Consider the following 21,893-nt stretch of genomic DNA (forward strand, 5'->3'; position numbering starts at 1 on the left):
ACTATCAGGGTCTACGGGTTTACCATCAACTACTTTTACATTCTCCCTGGCTTTTACCAAAGTAGGGTCATTCAACTGCTCCACGGCAAAGACCTCTCTTCTGACCTCTAAATCAGGCAGACGATCACCTGGCCCAACAACACTTCCCACCTCAATGGGAGGCACATCAGTTGGCGGGCCACCGTCACGCTCCGCATTCTCTAGTTCGCCAATCATAGTAGAAAAAGGGAATAACTCTGACTCAGAAGAAACTCCCTCCTCCACTACATCGACAACCTTCTCAAATGGATCGGGGTTGTTCATCTCTGGAACAAAACGGCTTTCCCACAACTTCCAGAAGTGAGCAAAGTCTCTCCCCAATATTGCATCGTACATCAGACCATGCACCAAACCCACAGAGACTATAGCAGAACCACATGGTGTCTCGATGTTTACCTCGGCAGTAACATAATATCGAGTATCCCCATGTATGCAGGTCACACCAACAGTTTTCCCCTCACGCCGCAAGGGGTTCACCAGCTCAGCTTTTATAAGTGTCACCAAGCTACCAGAGTCTAACAGTGCTTCTACTCGGTTGCCATCTACAGTGAGTACACACATGTGCTTATCAGTCTCAGCCTGCCGGTCAGCCGTACAGGCTATCTGTGCAATGAAAGACCCCCTGCGGTAGACATGAGCAGTATCACATTGCATAGGTTCAGTTGTAAGTGAACAATTAGCGGCAATATGGCCGAAGCCACCACATCGGAAACACTGAGTCATATTAATGTCTAGTCGTTTACGGGGCAAGAACCTTCCTGGCCTGGCAGGCCTGTCTCCAGGTTCTACACCTTCAGTCTTAGGTACATTCCACCGCCCAGCACCCTTCTCCCCTGGAACAGTCTTACCAGTGTCTGTAGGAGTTCGCCGGTGCGCCATCGGGGCTCGGTGGGGCATACTCATCAGCTCCTCAGCCACCACGTACCTCTCCACCAGCTTGACCAACTGGTCTGCGGACTTAGGGTCTGCATGGCTCACCCACTTGCGCAGAGTCACAGGTAATGATCGCAGGTACCGGTCCATCACGACCCTTTCCATGATCTGTGGACCCGTCAGCATCTCGGGCTGTAGCCATTTTGAGGACAGATGGATGAGACGTGGAGGCTTGTCCTTATGGAACTCCCAGCGGTGGACCCGTTGGGCACGAACAAAGGTGGTGACTCCCAAGCAAGTTAGGATCTCCTGTTTTAGTTTTTTATAGTCCTTGGCATCAGCCAGGCATAAGTCGAAATAGGCCTTTTGTGGCTCCCCAGACAAAAAAGGTGCCACCAGACTTGCCCACTGCTCCTTGGGCCAACTCTCCCTTTCGGCCGTTCTTTCAGATGCGGTGAGATAGGCCTCCACATCATCGCCCGAAGTCATCTTTTGGAGGAAGTGACTGTCTTGTATGGAGTGAGTGGTGGTGGGAGGACCAGTATTAACATCTCTGGGCTGGGCGACCAGGTGCTGTACCACCTCTTTTATGGCCTGGCTGGTTTCCGCTAAGGCCTGGCGGTTTTCCTCGATGGCGACCTGTTGTTGCCTCTGGGCTGTCTCCAAGGCCAACAGTTGCACCCTGGTGGATTCCTGCTGAGCCCAGGTAGATTCCTGCTGAAGTTTGTTCGTCTCCTGCTGAGCTCTGGTAGATTCCTGCTGAGCTCTGGTAGATTCCTGCTGAAGTTTGTTTGTCTCCTGCTGAGCTGCTGTAGCTTGGAGCAAGGCCTTAATAATGTCCTCCATTTTGTCCTGGGGTGTAGGTTGGAAGCTGAACCTTGCCTCTCTGAGCATTGGCTGACGCCTCCTCTATGGGACTCCAAGGACACAGTGTTATTTCCACACTCACAAATTGGGTGTCTGTCCCTTTAATTTTTAAACGGAAAGTTTTCCTCTCGCTGCAACTTCAGTGTGTGTGGGTGCCCGCATTCTCCACCATATTGTGACACAGTCAGATTAGGAGGTCCCTCTCCTGGGTAGGGGACTCCTTCCTTACACACACAGCTGCCGGGAAACAGTACGCCAGACTGGATTCGAGTACAAGCTGGTCGGCGCCAGTCTTTATTGTGCAAAACAGAAACAACAAAAGAAACCATAAACATAAATCCTAGCCCTGGCCGGGCTCTAACTTTACAGGTGGTTCCCTCACTACCAGAACCTGGCAGGGCCTAATGCCCTCACCAGCAACAAAGGCACAGCACAACACTCACAGATAGGTTTTTCCAGTGTCTCTGAGCAAACTCCCTGTCTGCTCTCCCAGGTGAGACACTCAGCCCTAAACACACTAGGCTTATATTGGCCACTCTCAGGTGGAAACCCTAACAAGCCTGTTACCAGGCTGCAAGGCCCAAAACCTGGAGTGGCCGTGGGTGGAGCCCTCCCTCTCCTCTCACCCACAACCCCCAGGTCCCAAACCGGCTTTTCAAAAAGCCGAGACTCAAGCCTGCTACACTGCAGACTTTCTCCTGGGGGTTTAAAACACATACGACAGGAATCTGGGACAAATGTACCTGCCACAGACCACTTTACCAGTGATCCTATCACAATATATATATATAAATGTAAAGGGGTCCAGACCCCATCTGGAGGCTGGCCACCCCTAAGTATGGGCCCCTATCACTGCATTCCTCCGGTGGGTCCTTCATGCTCCAGTCCAACATTGAAATACTGTACCTGATTTGAACAGATTGTACAAAAAGTTGTATTAAGTAAAAATGTGATGCATGTATGATGCAATCTTGTTATGTGTAAATCGTCCATGACAAAATTGTTAGTTTAATATTGAACAGTGCACTATTCAAAGCCATTTATTGCCTGAGGACATGTATGTTTTTAGAGGGGGAGGTGTGTGGTATCCCAGACCTGGGTGTACTTACTCAAGTTGGGTCCTATATAAAATGTGTCTATGTAAATATTAATATATATATATATATATATATATATATAAACACAGGCAAAGTCTGGCACTCACTTTCAGGATATAGTTACTTCACCCTGTTGCCCTCACAGTAAATAAAGCCTTGCCATAAGTAAATACACACAGAGAGATGCAGCACTCAGGGCTTTGAAAAAAAACACTCAAACGACTCCCAGCAGTGTCAACGTTTCAATGAAAAAACGAAAACATCGATTTAACATTGAATCGTTGACACTGCTGGGAGTCATTTGAGTGTTTTTTTCAAAGCCCTGAGTGCCGCATGTCTGTGTGTGTGTGTGTGTATATATATATATATATATATATATATATGTAAATACAGTATGCACTGTGTATGCAGCACAGAATGGTTTAATATGGAACCACACTGTTATGGACTGTTAACTTGATGCCTCACCAGAGTCTGGAGTCATTTACCTATATAAATATATGTACTGGTGCAGGTAGTATGTGGTGAGTCAGCAGCTGGTCACATGACTCAGAACCTGCCGGAACCAGCTGCTGGTGGCTGAGGTGGACAGTTACGTCAATTACATTGAGTGCTGAGGGAGGTAACTGAGAGGGAAGACCTGCACAGCTCAGCCCTGTAGAGCCCCATTGTAGCCGACAGCGCTGTGAGGTGGGTCTGGTAAAGTCCATAGGCAGCGAGACCCTGCGTTACCGGCACTTACTGTGGGTATTGGGAATAGGATCTGGACGTAGTTGCCCGCTGAGACCGCCCATCCCTTGATGCAGGCAGAAGAAGAGGCAGGGCCTGAAGGCCTGATGTGGGTAGAGCTGAGGGTGGATCGCATGGTAACAAGAGTCAGTCTTCCCTGTATATTACTCAGTGCAAAGGGACAAGTCCGGAGGTAGGAGATAGGCGGATCCCTGTGAACCTCAACTCAGGAAGCTGGTAAGAAGGCGATACCCCTCACAGGGACTCTCACCTTTAATAATCCAGTGAAAGAACCAACTGGATAAGTGTATAAATCCGTTCTGATATTACCCTATTCATCACTAAACAATGGGGGAGATGTACTATAGTGGCACACATCTTGTAGATAGCAGCTCTGATAATGACACGGGAGCATAGCGCCCCTGTCATTTAACACCAAATCCCTCAATAATACATGGAGGAGAAGCGGTATCAATGCACATAACGTGTACTGATACAATTTCTTCCCCATATCGCCCCTTCATACATCTCCCCCAATATTCCCAAGTGACTGTACCACAACTCTCTCTATTAAATAGGGATTAAGCTTTCCCTCAGACCTTCACACTGTAGTATCTTTCGTAAGGAACTCTCGTAGACTGCACTTTGGTGACTTGTTTAGTGAAGGAAAGCTTATAGAAAGGTGCCCATAATTACAGTTCTATACTGACATAGCTGCTATCCAGAAGCCATTATAATACTTACCTCAGCGTTCAGGCAGCCAAGGACTTAAATTTCCCTCAGGAAATCCTCACAGATAATAACTCTCTTGTATAACAATTAGAGAGAGACTAACAAGTTAATATCATATCAACAGAGAGAAACCACAGCTAGGAATTATCGAGAAAGAGGGCAAATTATACAGAAATCAATGCGCAAATATAACTAATAGCTGCAAGGGAGAGAATTACAGTCACAGTAGTTTACAACTGATCTATGTATTGCTAAAAAAAACCTATTTTGTTGCTAATTCATTATCAGCTACACTGTTCTAGCTCATGTAAACAATTGAAAAGAGCTACATAACGTGTCACCAAGAATTAACCAGTCCATGTTGTAAAAGAACTCAGCTAGTGATAACCGCATAGCAAAGTAATGTAGTGTAAAGGTGCATACACACGGAACGATTTTTTGAACGATTTAACTATAACAACGTCGTTATCGTTCAATCATTCAAAAAATCATTCAGTTTCTGAGTTATAACAATGAACGAAAATCATTCAAGCGCGCTCCCGCTTGTAATTTGTAGTTAATTTCATACTGTCCAGACTGTTCATTAAGGGAATGAACATTTTTCGTTTATCGTTGTAAAAATCGTTTATTACACTTCAAAAAATTGTTCACTTTTTCAAGGGAAAATCTGACAGATAATCTGACAGAAAATCGTTGGTTACAAAATCGTTACGTGTGTATGCACCTTAAGTCATCACTGCAAAGCATTGTTCAAAAACATCAATAACATTTAGTTCAAGGTCAGAAATAGGACAACAGCGGCCAGTGCACCACCTTAGTGTACGCACCAGATGGTGCTATCAACTATAACTTGCATGCATGTAGCGAGTTTTACGAGAGTCTAAAATAAACTGAATTCAGTTTATATTTAGTGAGTCAATCCATTTAATGTGTTTGCAATCCATTGTTGTAATATGCACTTTTGCTTAATTTAACGCCCTGTTGACTAATACCAGGTTTTTGGGTGAACTGTTTTAGAAATTGTCATACTGTTCGTGTTTATCTAATTAACCAGTTATTCCACAGCCTTCCAAGGAATTACAGGTGTTCCCTTAATCTAATATAATAAAACTTGCAATTGGTTAATGTGTAATTTAATGATTCCAGTGTGGAAAGAAATGTATTGTGTGATAATAACTTTTAAAAAACTTACATCAAAACTGGAAGTAGTACTGGTGAAAATCTTTGTCTACCTCTCCCTACCTCGCCAAAATATCTAACTAAAAAGGACCAGATCTGTTCGTCCTTGGTAAGATAGCATACCACTACACAGACACCAGATACTATTCTTTAGCGAAGTATCACAGATGCTGATGTTTTTATAAGTAAAAGGTATACAAAATAAATAATGAGTGCAAAATAGTGTTCATCCACAAATACTTAAAATGACAACAGTTATAAAAATAATTGTAGAAATAAAAAGCACTCTTCAAGTAGCATGTATAACATCAGAGCCCCAAAAAGTGATGAGTATAAATTAGGGGTGAGCGGGTTCGGATTTCTGAAATCCGAACCCCCCCGAGCCCCCCCGATCCGAGTCCGATCCTAGTCAGGCTCGACTTTTCCCGCCTGACTCGGATCTGAAATCGAGGCAAAACGTCATCATCCCGCCTTCCGAGTCTCGCGGGTTTTGGATCCTATATAAGGTACCCGCGTCGGCGCCATTTTCTCACTCGGCTGTGGACAGTGAAGAGGGAGGGTGGGAGTTAGGGCTGTGTAGTGTAGTGTAGTGTAGTGTAGTGTAGTGTAGTGCTGCTGTTGTCCACTACTTCAAAGTCCATAGGGGCTGGCTGTGTTGTGCTGTGCTGCTGTTGTTAATAGGGGCTGTGTCCACTACTTCAAAGTCCATAGGGGCTGGCTGGACTGTGTTGTGCAGTCAGTTCTCCATAGGGGCTGTGTCCACTCCAAAGTCCTGTGCAGTGTCCCAGTCCTAAAGGAGTGCTGTAGTGTTGTCCAGGGGGTGCTCTGTCCATCAGGGGTGCTCCCCCCAAGTGCAAAAAAAATAATATATTTTCTGTGTTTGTGAATTGTGTGCGCAGTAGCCGCACGTGCATCAACAAAGTAGTGCCAAGCGTGCGCCTGTGTCATAAGTAAAGGGCCGGCTGGCTTGACCGTTAAAGGGGGCTGTAACCCCCGAAAGTACACTCCAGTCCAAACCAAAAAAAAATTATTTTCTGTGTTTGTGAATTGTGTGCGCAGTAGCCGCACGTGCATCAACAAAGTAGTGCCAAGCGTGCGCCTGTGTCATAAGTAAAGGGCCGGCTGGCTTGACCGTTAAAGGGTGCTGTAACCCCCGAAAGTACACTCCAGTCCAAACCAAAAAAAAATTATTTTCTGTGTTTGTGAATTGTGTGCGCAGTAGCCGCACGTGCATCAACAAAGTAGTGCCAAGCGTGCGCCTGTGTCATAAGTAAAGGGCCGGCTGGCTTGACCGTTAAGGGTGCTGTAACCCCCGAAAGTACACTCCAGTCCAAACCAAAAAAAAATTATTTTCTGTGTTTGTGAATTGTGTGCGCAGTAGCCGCACGTGCATCAACAAAGTAGTGCCAAGCGTGCGCCTGTGTCATAAGTAAAGGGCCGGCTGGCTTGACCGTTAAAGGGTGCTGTAACCCCCGAAAGTACACTCCAGTCCAAACCAAAAAAAAATTATTTTCTGTGTTTGTGAATTGTGTGCGCAGTAGCCGCACGTGCATCAACAAAGTAGTGCCAAGCGTGCGCCTGTGTCATAAGTAAAGGGCCGGCTGGCTTGACCGTTAAGGGTGCTGTAACCCCCGAAAGTACACTCCAGTCCAAACCAAAAAAAAAATTATTTTCTGTGTTTGTGAATTGTGTGCGCAGTAGCCGCACGTGCATCAACAAAGTAGTGCCAAGCGTGCGCCTGTGTCATAAGTAAAGGGCCGACTGGCTTGACCGTTAAGGGTGCTGTAACCCCCGAAAGTACACTCCAGTCCAAACCAAAAAAAAATTTATTTTCTGTGTTTGTGAATTGTGTGCGCAGTAGCCGCACGTGCATCAACAAAGTAGTGCCAAGCGTGCACCTGTGTCATAAGTAAAGGGCCGGCTGGCTTGACCGTTAAGGGTGCTGTAACCCCCGAAAGTACACTCCAGTCCAAACCAAAAAAAAAATTATTTTCTGTGTTTGTGAATTGTGTGCGCAGTAGCCGCACGTGCATCAACAAAGTAGTGCCAAGCGTGCGCCTGTGTCATAAGTAAAGGGCCGGCTGGCTTGACCGTTAAGGGTGCTGTAACCCCCGAAAGTACACTCCAGTCCAAACCAAAAAAAAATTATTTTCTGTGTTTGTGAATTGTGTGCGCAGTAGCCGCACGTGCATCAACAAAGTAGTGCCAAGCGTGCGCCTGTGTCATAAGTAAAGGGCCGGCTGGCTTGACCGTTAAGGGTGCTGTAACCCCCGAAAGTACACTCCAGTCCAAACCAAAAAAAAAATTATTTTCTGTGTTTGTGAATTGTGTGCGCAGTAGCCGCACGTGCATCAACAAAGTAGTGCCAAGCGTGCACCTGTGTCATAAGTAAAGGGCCGGCTGGCTTGACCGTTAAGGGTGCTGTAACCCCCGAAAGTACACTCCAGTCCAAACCAAAAAAAAAATTATTTTCTGTGTTTGTGAATTGTGTGCGCAGTAGCCGCACGTGCATCAACAAAGTAGTGCCAAGCGTGCGCCTGTGTCATAAGTAAAGAGCCGGCTGGCTTGACCGTTAAAGGGTGCTGTAACCCCCAAAGTACACTCCAGTCCAAACCAAAAAAAAAATTATTTTCTGTGTTTGTGAATTGTGTGCGCAGTAGCCGCACGTGCATCAACAAAGTAGTGCCAAGCGTGCGCCTGTGTCATAAGTAAAGGGCCGGCTGGCTTGACCGTTAAAGGGTGCTGTAACCCCCGAAAGTACACTCCAGTCCAAACCAAAAAAAAATTATTTTCTGTGTTTGTGAATTGTGTGCGCAGTAGCCGCACGTGCATCAACAAAGTAGTGCCAAGCGTGCGCCTGTGTCATAAGTAAAGGGCCGGCTGGCTTGACCGTTAAGGGTGCTGTAACCCCCGAAAGTACACTCCAGTCCAAACCAAAAAAAAAATTATTTTCTGTGTTTGTGAATTGTGTGCGCAGTAGCCGCACGTGCATCAACAAAGTAGTGCCAAGCGTGCGCCTGTGTCATAAGTAAAGGGCCGGCTGGCTTGACCGTTAAAGGGTGCTGTAACCCCCGAAAGTACACTCCAGTCCAAACCAAAAAAAAATTATTTTCTGTGTTTGTGAATTGTGTGCGCAGTAGCCGCACGTGCATCAACAAAGTAGTGCTAAGCGTGCGCCTGTGTCATAAGTAAAGGGCCGGCTGGCTTGACCGTTAAGGGTGCTGTAACCCCCGAAAGTACACTCCAGTCCAAACCAAAAAAAAAATTATTTTCTGTGTTTGTGAATTGTGTGCGCAGTAGCCGCACGTGCATCAACAAAGTAGTGCCAAGCGTGCGCCTGTGTCATAAGTAAAGGGCCGGCTGGCTTGACCGTTAAAGGGTGCTGTAACCCCCAAAGTACACTCCAGTCCAAACCAAAAAAAAAATTATTTTCTGTGTTTGTGAATTGAGTGCGCAGTAGCCGCACGTGCATCAACAAAGTAGTGCCAAGCGTGCGCCTGTGTCATAGGTAAAGGGCCGGCTGGCTTGACCGTTAAGGGTGCTGTAACCCCCGAAAGTACACTCCAGTCCAAACCAAAAAAAAAATTATTTTCTGTGTTTGTGAATTGTGTGCGCAGTAGCCGCACGTGCATCAACAAAGTAGTGCCAAGCGTGCGCCTGTGTCATAAGTAAAGGGCCGGCTGGCTTGACCGTTAAAGGGTGCTGTAACCCACAAAGTACACTCCAGTCCAAACCCAAAAAAAAATTATTTTCTGTGTTTAGCCGCACGTATATATCAAATCGATATAACATAAATGGAGGACCAAACTTTCTCCGATAAAAATAAAATAGAGAAAGATCAAGAACCACTTCCTCCTAGTGCTGAAGCTGCTGCCACTAGTCATGACATAGACGATAACATGCCATCAACGTCGTCTGCCAAGGCCGATGCCCAATGTCATAGTAGAGGGCACATACAATCCCAAATGGCAAAGTTCAGGAAAATGACCTTGAAAAAGACATTTAAATCAGCTGAAGAGAAACGTAAACTTGCCAATATGCCATTTACGACACGGAGTGGCAAGGAACGGCTAAGGTCGATCCCTTATATGTTCGTGACTAGTGGTTCAGCTTCACATGACGATGGAAGCCCTCCTCCCACTAAAAAAATCAAAAGAGTTAAGCTGGCAAAAGCACAGCGAAGAACTGTGCTTTCTAAGAAGATATCACAAATCCCCAAGGAGAGTCCAAGTGTGGTGGTGGTTGCGATGCCTGACCTTCCCAGCACTGGACGGGAAGAGGTGGCTCTTTCCACCATTTGCACGCCCCCTGCAAGTGCTGAAAGGAGCACCCACAGTCCACTTGCTGATATGCAAATTGAAGATGTCACTGTTGAAGTACAACAGGATGAGGATACTGGTGTAGCTGGCGCTGAGGAGGAAGTTGGCGAGGAGGATTCTGATGGTGATGTGGTTTGTTTAAATCAGGCTCCGGGGGAGACAGTTGTTGTCCGTGGGATGAAAAAGCCCATCACGGTCATGCCTGGGCAGAAGACCAAACATTCCACCTCTTTGGTCTGGCAATATTTCTATCCAAATCCGGACAACAACTGTCTTGCCATATGTACCATATGTAAAGGTGAAATAAGTAGGGGTAGGGACGTCAACCACCTAGGAACATCCTCCCTTATACGGCACCTGCAGCGCGTTCATAAAAAGTTACTGTCAAGTTCAGAAACTTTGGCTAAGACCGTAAGCAGTCCAGGGACACCTAAATCCCGTTGTCCTGTTGTATCCAAGCGCCTGCAAACCACACCGTCAACTCCCTCCTCGTCAATTTCCTCCTTAGTTAGGATCGGAAGTAGTCCTGCAGGCCATGTCACTGGCATGACTGACTCTCCTATCCGGGATTCCTCCGGAGGATCCTGCATTGCTACGCCTACTGCTGCCGCTGCTGCTGTTGCTGCTGCTGGGAGTCGTTCATCATCCCAGAGAGGAAGTAGGAACACCACTACTTTTACTAAACAATTGACCCTCCAACAGTCCTTAGCGAGGAGGATGAAGTACGACAGCAGTCATCCTGAAGCAAAACGTATAACTGAGGCCTTGACTGCTATGTTGGTGTTAGACGTGCGTCCGGTATCCGCCATTAGTGCAGTGGGATTTAGACAATTGATGGAGGTAGTGTGTCCCCGGTTCCAAATCCCGTCTAGATTCCACTTCACTAGGCAGGCGATACCGAGACTGTACAGAAACGTCAGAAAAAGTGTCCTCAGTGTCCTGAAAAATGCCGTTGTACACAATGTCCACTTAACCACGGACATGTGGACAAGTGGAACAGGGCAGACTAAGGACTATATGACTGTGACAGCCCACTGGGTAGATGTATCACCTTACGCAGCAACAGCAGCAGCGTCACCAGTAGCAGCATCTCAGAAATGCCAGCTCGTTACAAGGCAGGCTACGCTGTGTATCACCGGTTTCAGTAAGAGGCACACCGCCGACAAACTCTTAGAGAAACTGAGGGAAATCATCGCCCAGTGGCTTACCCCACTTAGACTCTCCTGGGGATTTGTGATATCTGACAACGCCACCAATATTGTGCGGGCATTACATCTGGGCAAATTCCAGCACGTCCCATGTTTTGCTCACACAATAAACTTGGTGGTGCAGAATTTTCTGAAAAGCGACAGGGGCGTGCAGGAGACGCTTTGGGTGGCCCGAAAAATTTCTGGCCACTTTCGCCATTCAGCGACTGCGTGCCGAAGACTGGAGCGCCAGCAAACACTCTTGAACCTGCCCCGCCATCACCTGAAGCAAGAGGTTGTGACGCGGTGGAACTCAACCCTCTATATGCTTCAGAGGATGGAGGAGCAGCAAAAGGCCATACAAGCCTATGACATAGGCAAAGGAGGGGGTATGCACCTGACTCAAGCGCAGTGGAGAATGATTTCCGTGTTGTGCAAGGTTCTCCAGCCCTTCGAACTTGCCACACGTGAAGTCAGTTCAGACACTGCCAGCTTGAGTCAGGTCATTCCCCTCATCAGGCTTTTGCAGAAGCAGCTGGAGAAAGTGAAGGAGGAGCTAAGACGGAGCGATTCCGCTCGGCATGTGGGACTTGTGGATGAAGCCCTTCATTCGCTTTGCCAGGATTCCAGGGTGGTCAATCTGTTGAAATCAGACCACTACGTTTTGGCCACCGTGCTCGATCCTAGGTTTAAAGCCTATGTGGTGTCTCTCTTTCCGGCCGACACAAGCCTGCAGAGGTGCAAAGACCTGCTGGTGAACACACTGTCAGCTGAAGCGGAACGTGACACGTCAACGGCTCCTTCTTCATTTTCTCCTGCAACTGGGGCTGCCAGGAAAAAACTTAGGTATCCTAAGCAACCCGCTGGCGGTGATGCAGGGCAGGCAGGACCAAGTTTGGACATCTGGTCCGGACTGAAGGACCTGGCAACAATTTCTGACATGTCTACTGTCACTGCATATGATACTGTCACCATTGACAGAATGGTGGAGGATTACATCGGTGACAGCATCCAAGTAGGCATGGCAGACAGTCCATACCTGTACTGGCAGGAAAAAGAGGCAATTTGGAGGCCCCTGTACAAACTGGCTCTATTTTACCTGAGTTGCCCCCCCTCCAGTGTGTACTCCGAAAGAGTGTTTAGTGCAGCCGGGAACCTTGTCAGCGAAAGGCGTAGGAGGTTGCTTCCACAGAATGTGGAGAAGATGATGTTCATCAAAATGAATTATCAGCTCTTCCAGGGAGACCAGCCTCCAGAAGGTACAGAGGGACCTGTGGTGGTGGATTCAAGTGGGGACGAGTTAATACTTTGTGAGGATGAGGATGTACACACTGAAGAGGGTGAGGAATCGGTGGATGAGGAGGATGAGGATGACATCTTGCCTCCATAGAGCCAGTTTGTGCAGGGACACATTAATTGCCAGCTTGTTTTGTGGGGGCCCAAACGAACCAATCATTTCAGCCACAGTTGTGTGGCAGACCCTGGCGCTGAAATGATTGGTTTGTTAAAGTGTGCATGTCCTGTTTATACAACATAAGGGTGGGTGGGAGGGCCCAAGGACAATTCCATCTTGCACCTCTTTTTTTTCTTTGCATTATGTACAGTTTTTCAAACTGCCATCCTGTCTGCCACTGCAGTTTCACGCCTAGATGGGTCACGTGTTTGTGCCGCCCACTCGTGTCGCTTAGCATAGTCATCCAGCTACCTCGGTGCAACGTTTTGGACATAAAAACACTATTGTGAGGTGTGAGGTGTTCAGAATAGACTGGAAATGAGTGGAAATTAAGGTTATTGAGGTTAATAATAGCATAGGAGCAGAAAAACCTACAAATTCTGTGATTTTAGCTGTTTTTATGCTTTTTTAAAAAAAAATACAGATCCAAAACACAAAACCCAGAACCCAAAACACGGAAGGGTGGTTTTGGCAAAACCAATCCAGATCCAAAACACGAAGAAAGATCCAGATCCAAAACCAAAACACAAAACACGAAAAGTGGCCGGTGCACACCCCTAGTATAAATACTTGTGTATTCACTCAGGCATAATATAAACAGAATAATCACCATCAATTTATTTTTGCATGAAGTCGAATATAATATCAATAGGAGTTGTGATCCAATCCTATTTCTGTCAGTTTACCGTATGACCACAAACAGACTCATTCTCTTTCCTTCACCAGATGAATCTTAAATATGTCCTACTGCCCTTTATTGCACTCAATGGGCCATATTCAATTGCCTGTGAAAAGTCTGTTGCCAGACTTTTCGCCGACATCGCAGGTTTTCAGCACAGAAAAGTACTGCGCTCGTCCCCGCGTATTCCCCTATTCAATTCCAAATTGGCGAAAATAGGACCTGGCGAAAAGGAAATCAACAAAAAGTGCTGTCATTTATGGGGAAATCAGCCTGACACCCCCAAAAGATGGTCTGACATGGGGGTTCACTATGGGTACCCTTGAATAGCCCTGCTAAAGGTATCTGGGGTGTTTAAATGGTCTCAGTAGCTTTAATTTTGCATATTTTAAAAGTGGTGAATAGCATTTAGCAAGGATTTTTTTTTTTTGCAAAATAAGTAGTCCCATCAAATTTGGGGTACCTGATAATGGGTGCAAGCATATTTTTAAGTGGCTAAAGTGAACTAAAATTCAAGAAAAATCCACCTGCCACAAGCCCCCGCAATAAAAAAAAACACCTGGGGCATACTTGGGGACATGGTCAAGTTTACTAGTTTTGAAGTTTGTCCCCCAACTATTTTTTTGTCCCCCAAAATGAAAGTACTTCTTTGGGGTGTCCAGTGTTCTTTTTTAGAATTTTTTTGACACAGTTAAGATTTGGGGGACTGTCCAAGGGGTACTGGGGGGTTCCCGCAACGTTGCACCCCAAAACCCCAATTCTGCAGTAGTTATTGACACCTATTAATAGGGGAAAACTTTTCGCTGATTTTTCTCATTGACTTTTTGCACCTGCGAAAAGTCAACTGAATTGAATACGGGGATAATTGCAGAATGACGAAAATGACTGGCTTTTCACCGCTAATTGAATATGGCCCAATGTTACCATGGTTTGGAAGGACACACAGAGAAAGAAATAGCACAGAAATCTTTTTAAAAAATGGGCGTTTAATAACATATTGCTCTTACAATATGAAGCATAGCATATGACAGTGGCAATCATCAGCACATGCAGTCCCCAAAGTCCCAGATGAATTAAGGAATAGATACGGTAAAGGCTCCGGATACCTAGCCCACCAGTGGGACACACCATACAGCTCATGCAGGTCCCCTGGAGTGCACAGAAAAGCCAAATGCTTAACGCATTTCTGACATCAGTAGTCCTTCTTCAGAAGTGTTATTACGGCTCACTGTACCTCTCTTTAATACCCTAGATATCACGGTGAACAGCTGGCAATTAGCGCCGCTAATCGGCATATTGAGCCAAGTGTGCATGCACAGGCTGGTCAAAAAATGGAAGCAATATAGCCATCTGCATTCCACTAAACCGGAAGTCCCGTATAATAACGTTGTTTGCGTTCCACACACTATACCGGAAGTAGCATGTCCATTGTTCCCCCTTTCAAACTAGAATTTTGATGTTGTAATAAAGTCGATACCATTACAATGATTCAGGATAACGTTCCATTGCAAAGTCCATAGGATATATTCAGTCCTTTTATAATGTCCACACATTTAGGGTATTTATACAATTGGAAACATACAAAAATAAAAACAAGGACAAAAACAGTTTCAAATAAAACATATGTGCAAACATTTCTGCGGAAGGTGCAAATTAGAGGAAAATTGCAGGATAGTAAAAAATGAGCACAACCCAATAAGAATCTCATGTTAGAAAACATTTATTCTCAAATTCCTCATTTAATTCATGAATTCACTTCATCTTAGATTGTGACAATCTTTTTTCAATATCTCTTGTCCGCCACCTTGGGAGGATCTGCATTCATTTGAGTTGTGAATCCTCTTAAAGTGACCAGAAACCGAGTGGGTTTCTAGACCCTTACGTATATTATATACTAGCTGAAATACCTGTGGTTGCTCGGGTTTAAATCTTCAAGTTACAGTATTACTTTTTATTAAGTAATGTTGTCCAAATCCATCCAGTGGAAGGCCCAGAACAGGCTTCCTGGGTCAAAGTTCTTCCCGACGCACTCTGCCGTGAGGTCTGACCGAGACCCCAACCACTCCATTAGCCATCCCAGAACAATTGCCACCCCTCTGTGAAGTTTTCATCCAAATCCATCCAGTGGAAGGCCCAGAACAGGCTCCCTGGGACAAAGTTGTTATCAGCGTACATCAACAGGAAGTCCAGTCGGGACCTCAACCCCCCTAGTATGTCTGTGATCCAAAGTTATTACTCTGTGAAGTTTTTGCCCAAATTATGTGATGTCGTCCAAATCCATCCAGTGGAAGGCTCAGAACAGGCTCCCTGGTTCAAAGTTCTGCCCAGCGTACACCAACGGGAGGTCCGACCGGGACCCTAACCCTCTAAAACCTAGCCAGGCACCAACTGGACCACCTTGCATTGGTTTCGTCCCAATCAGTGCAGAGGTGTCCGAATGCATAACTGGACAGACAAACAAACAGATCAATGAATATTATTAATATAATATGTGCTCAGCTAAACTAACCTTAAGACACCTGCTACTAAAACTAGCACTCAGGTAAGAAATTAAAAGCTGCTCATGGTACTCAGGAGGTGACAGCTTCCTGGAAGCGTAACTGGGTGCTGGGGGAAGGGCCGGCCTAAGGAGATGGCCTAGGCTCCGTATCAGCCGCACCCCCTGTACTTACTATAGCTACGTCCCTTGAAGCGGATAATGTATGAGAGTTTGCAGGGTGTAATATGGCTCTATAGGCCTTATTTAGCAGCAGACGCAATTCTGCGACTTACGCAGATCCGGCTATTACTTGCCATTGCGATTTTGCAATTACGTATGCACATAGGAATCATTTGCAAAGTGAATATCATGTGGTCAGCGTTTGGGGGAGGTAACAGGGATGGTTAGGTGAACGCAGGCATGTCTGACCATTTAAATGTCATTCCATGGGCGTCCATAAATTAGGCATTCTGATTGCTTTCACAGCATGAGGCCTCTCTGCATACGAGAAAGCTGCAGTATTTGAGACAGGTTAGACCTGCTGCAATGGTCACATGGCTGTCATATCTGCATCAATGTTTATACAGATACACGACATCGGACGCAGATGAGAAGGTAGCAGAGGGCGTTGCAATGCCTGGGCAAGCTTTTTAACTATTAGCATATTTTTGCAGCTGCGTTCAATGTGAAATCACAACTGCACTTGCATTAGCGTCCTCTGCTAAATCAGACCCTGTAAGCATCATATAACTTTTTAGGTCTAACGGCTAATGTGACTCTGTCAATGCTACAATCATTTCTTTCATGTAAGAACATATTGGATGACGGTCATAGAAACCATGGGTGGAATGAGATGGAAAACCAGCCCGGGAAATTTCTGGAAGCAGCCCTAATGGAGGCGTGGTTTGTTTAGGGGGCGGGGTCTGTTGAGGGGAGGGGTGAGATCAGGGCCGCAACAGTGCACAGTTCCACCCACTAAGTGCGCATGACATCATAACGACACGCAGAAAGGGGCCATGAATCCCGAAGGTAAGTATTAGGGTTAGGGTCAGGGGTTCAGGTAAGGCACTAGGGGGAGTGTTAGGCTGGTGGAAGGAGGCTTAGGGTACTTGCCTAGATGGGTCAGGATTCTGACTGTCTGGATGCAGCTGTTGGTATTGTGACCGCCGGGATCCCGTATCCAACCCACTTGCAAGTAATTGTTGTTTTTGTATTGTGTTCGTGAATGCTACTTAAGGGGCCACCAAACTTAAAGTACAAGGTAAATTATATAACAGAACTACTAATAACATTCACAAATCATTCACTTCAACGAACAGATCGTGGTAGGGAAAGCAAACTCCCTGTCAGTTGTCCCACTGAAGAATACTGGGCTTGATTCAGAAGAGGACGGAAATGCAATCGCAACCGCTTTTTCTCACGGATCACAGTTGCTAAAATATGCTAATGGTTCCAAAGCATAGCCAAACACAGGGACGCCCACTGCTGCCTTTTCATATGAAACAGCATAAGCATAAGACCATCGTTGCAGGTTGGCCAGTCACGCAGCACGTAAGTCAAGTCTGATCAGCCGCAAACTGACACGCAGAGAGCTCTCATACTCTGAATGCAAGTGCAAGGCTAATTTATGCACGCCCATGAAATTGGGTTCAAACGTTCAGACACACCTGCATTATTCGGACCACCCCCCTTACCTCCCCCGAATGCTGACCTGTCACTCACTGTAATCACATTGCAATCGCTGTGCATGCACAATATGAAACAATTGCTTGTTCTGCGTAAATATCACCATTGCGTCCTCTACTGAATCAGGCCCATTAAGCGCACTTTTTAACCACCTTTTGCAGGCAATGGCTGAGAATACTACATTATACTGCACATAAAATGTGAATGTATAGTCAGACATCTCAAGTCATGGGGAGCACGGGGCCCGGCCCAGCGAGAATTGTCCCGCCGTCCCCTGATAGAAACTAACACACACACACACGTTTTCATATATGTTCGCCAGTAGGTAATGTTTATAAAATCTGCCCCACAGATACAGTAACTGCACAGAACATGTGTCTTCTTGCCCATTGTAACCAGGCATGTATGTGATTGGGTAATGGAGGCAATGCTACATATTCTAAACCGTTACCTGTGAAACAGTTGCCATAAGTCCCTCAATATGTACAGTAGTATTTTTGACTTCACACAGGTGCATGTAATGTCGATATCGCATGAAAGCGGACAATGTTTTCAGTTTGCAAATGTGTCCGAGTCGCACTGCGCATGCATCCTGATGGTTATCTTACAAAGATGCAGATCAAAATTGCATGCAGATCCATAATTGAAATTGCACGCAGAAGCCCCAGTAGCACCAATTGAGCGATTCTAGGTGGTAACAGGGGGGTGACTAGCCAGATGAGGACGTGTCACTGTCAGTGACTGCATCTAAAAACGCAGTTGCACTGACATCTGCGGCCATGTTCAGATGGAGATTCTGTGCCTCAAAAGGGCTGGTGCACTGTTCAGAGGAATGGTGCATAATATTCCCAGTTGCAGATTAGCACCGCAGGAGGTGGGCATTTCAGTTGAATGACCTATCCGCTGTGGCATTAGCATAAAGACGCAATATCGTGCACCTCTGAATCAGGAAAAATATCTCACTGATGCAATGTAGTTCTGAGTAAGTGCATGTGTTGATTATTGTGCAGACTTGCCTCATGATTCTTCTATATTGTTATGTTTTTCTGTATAGTCTCCACTTATCCTAGCTGAAAGAGCACCAGAAACAACACCAAAAACTGGAAACAATGCTTAAAAAAACAGCAAGCCTACAACAACTGGGAAGACTAACACCCCCAGTAGCATCAGTGGGAAGAACAGCAGCCCCATCAAAGAGAATGGCACTCCCACCACCAGCTCCCCAACCACCCTGGGGAAAACAACAACCCCAATATCACACTGGGAAACCTGCTTCCCCATTACATAAAGAGAAACAAGTGCCCACACTACCATTGGGGAGATTAGCACTCAGGCACAACAATTGGGGAGACCAATGCCCTAACACCATTGGAGAGAACAGCACCCCCAGTACCACCAATTAGGAGAACAGAACCCCCACCACTCCTCAGGAGAACAACTCCCCAAGTACCATTACTGAGGAGACCACCATCACCACCGCATGTTGGTAGAACAGCACCCCAAGTGCCACCACTGAGGAGACCAGCATCCCCACCACTACTGGAGAGAGCAGTACCAATAGTATCACTACTGGGGAGAGCAACACACCTAATAACATTGGGGATACCAGAACCCCAGTACCACCAATGGGGAGAACAGCACCCAAAGGTACCACCACTGTGGAGGCCAGCACCCCCATCACCACTGGAGAGAGCAGCACCTAGTACCACCAAAGGGGAGAGCAGCACCTCTAATATCACTGTGAAGACCAGAACCCCCAGTAACACCAATTGGGAGAACAGCATTCCCACCAAAACTATGGAGAACAGCAGCCCCAGTACCAACATTAAGGAGAGCTCTAACCCCATCACACATGGGGAGAACAGCACCCATAGTACCACCATTAGGTTGAGCAGCAGCTCCCCTAATATCACTATAGAGACCACCACCACAGTACCAGTATGGAGAGATCAGCACACCCACCACCCCTGGGGAGAAGAGCACCCATAATACCACCACTGGGGAGAGCAGCATCCCTTCACCACCACTGAGGAGAGCAGGAGCACCCCTGTTGTCACTGTAAAGACCACCACCACGAATACCACTAATGAGGATATCAGAACCCCCACCATCCATGGGAATAAGAGCACATATAGTACCACCACTGGGGAGAGCATCACCCCTAATATCACTGCGGAGACCTGTTCCACCAATGGAGAACAACGCTGCTAACACAGTAATAAGGACATCCTTATTTTACTTACCAATTGTGGTGGCCATGGATCTTATAAGCCAAGGCCACCACTCCCGCACTTGTCAGCTGCTGCCTGGCTGAGCCTGCTGTAGACATGTCACAGTCTGACATGTCTGGTACAGCATAGCCAGCAGCAGTGCCCAAAGCCCACCCACTTCCCTCTCTGTATGGTGGCTGTTTCCTTTCTAGGGACCAGTCACAAATCTACTGGAACATTTCTGTACTTTCTCCTGCCCATCATCAAGGCCCCACCCTCTCCAGACCGAAGGTTCCACTCACTCCTCCACTGCCCATTTCATTTATCCTGGGTCCCCAGCTAGCTGCTCTGTGGGGTCAACTTGAAGAGACCACAGAAGCTCCTCCCACCACCACTGGGGAGACCAGCACCCCCAGTAACATTAATTGGGAGAACATCATCCCCACCACCACTGTAGAGAACAGCAGCCCCAGTGCCAACACTGAGGAGATACCACTCCCACCACCCTGAGTAAAACAGCACCCCAAGTACCACCACTAAGGAGACCAGCACATCTAATATCACTGTACAAAACATTATCTTCAGTACCACAAATGAGGTAACCTGCACCCTCACCAGCCCTGAGGAGAGCAGCACCCATAGTACCACCAACGTGGAGAGCAGCAACCCTAAAATCACTGTGGATACCAACACTCCTTTTAACACCAATGGGGAAAACAGCACCACCACCATCCCTGGGGAGGACGACACTCAAAGTACCACCATTGGGGAGTCCAGCACCCCCATAATCCCTGGAAGGAGCAGCACCAATAGTACGGCCAATAGAGAGGGCAGCACCCTTAATATCACTGGGAAGACCAGAACTCCCAGTAACACTAATTGGGAGAACATACCCCCACCACCACCACTATCAAGAACAATGCAACACTGAGGAGACCACCCCTGGGGAGAATAGCACTCACAGTACCACCACTGGTGGAGAGCAGCAGCACCCCTGTTATCACTGTAGAGACCACCACCCCCAGTACCACCAATGGGGAGACCACCACCAATGGCAAGAGCACCCATAGTACCACCACTGGGAAGAGCAGCACCCCTAATATTACTGGGAAGACCTGTACCATCAATGGGAAGAACAACAGCCACCGTAGCACCACTGTAAAGACCAGTACCCCGCAGCACCCCTGTAGAGAACAGCACCCCAAATATCACCCCTGGTGAAAGCAGTACCCCATATACCACCGAGGAGACTAGCACCCCAACAACTTCTAGGTAGAACAGCACCCCAAGTACCACCAGTGGAAAGGCCAGCACCCAAACCACCAGCCTCCTATTATTCCTGGGGAGACCAGCACCCACAGTAACACCAATGGAAAGAACAGCTCCCCCACCACACCTGGGGAGAGCAGCAACCATAGTACCACCACTGGGGAGAACAGCACCCCTAATATCACTGGGGGACCAGAACCCCCAGTAAGACCAATTGGGAGAACATCACCACACCACCACTATGGAGAACAGCAGCCCCAGTGCCAACACTGAGGAGACCCCACCACGCTTGGTGACTACAGCACTCCAAGAACCACCACTAAGGAGAACAGCACCCCTACCACTTTCTCCTGCCCATCGTCAAGGCCCCACCCTCTCCCGACTGGAGGCTCCACTCACTCCTTCTCCACTGCCCTTTTGATTTATCCCAGGTCCCCAGCCAGCTGCTCTGTGGGGTGAACATGAAGAGACCACAGAAGCTCCTGCAATCAAAGGTAAATATTTGTGGTTGGACGGGTACTTTTTAGTGTTAAATGGGAGTTGTGGTATATATTAATATTAATAGAGGTGTATTAATGTTATCTTGATTGGGGTGGGTTGTATAATAATATGTGGGTTCAGGGTGTATTACCATTAAGGGTTTGGATGTTAATGTTTCATTGGGGTATATTGAAGTTATTTGGGGATGGTGTAATGTTATGTGTTGGTGGCTGTAGTAATGTTTTTTGGGAGTGAGGAAGGAGATGAATTGTTTAAAATGTACATGCAGAGCACAAAGGATTTTATTCATTTATATATACATACAGTATGTGTATATATATATATATATATATATATATATATAAAACAAAAAAGGGTGGAGAAAAGAGCGCCTCCTAGTGCATTAAATATGTAAATGATGTAACCATCACCAAAGATAATCACCCTCTGTGTAGATGGGGGTGTACCTTATATAGTGGAATTCACCACTGTTTGGGGTCCTGAGGATTGAGTTTGAGAACCTGTGTTCTAGAAAGTGCTAGATTCACTTTGGTCTATATGGAGGGAAAAGCCTGAGGGTTTCCAGAAGTTGGACAAATAAGGAATCATTGTGAT

This window comes from Taudactylus pleione, unplaced genomic scaffold (genome assembly GCF_031769625.1).
Source record: "Taudactylus pleione unplaced genomic scaffold, aTauple2 ptg000006l, whole genome shotgun sequence".
Lineage (NCBI taxonomy): Eukaryota > Metazoa > Chordata > Amphibia > Anura > Myobatrachidae > Taudactylus > Taudactylus pleione.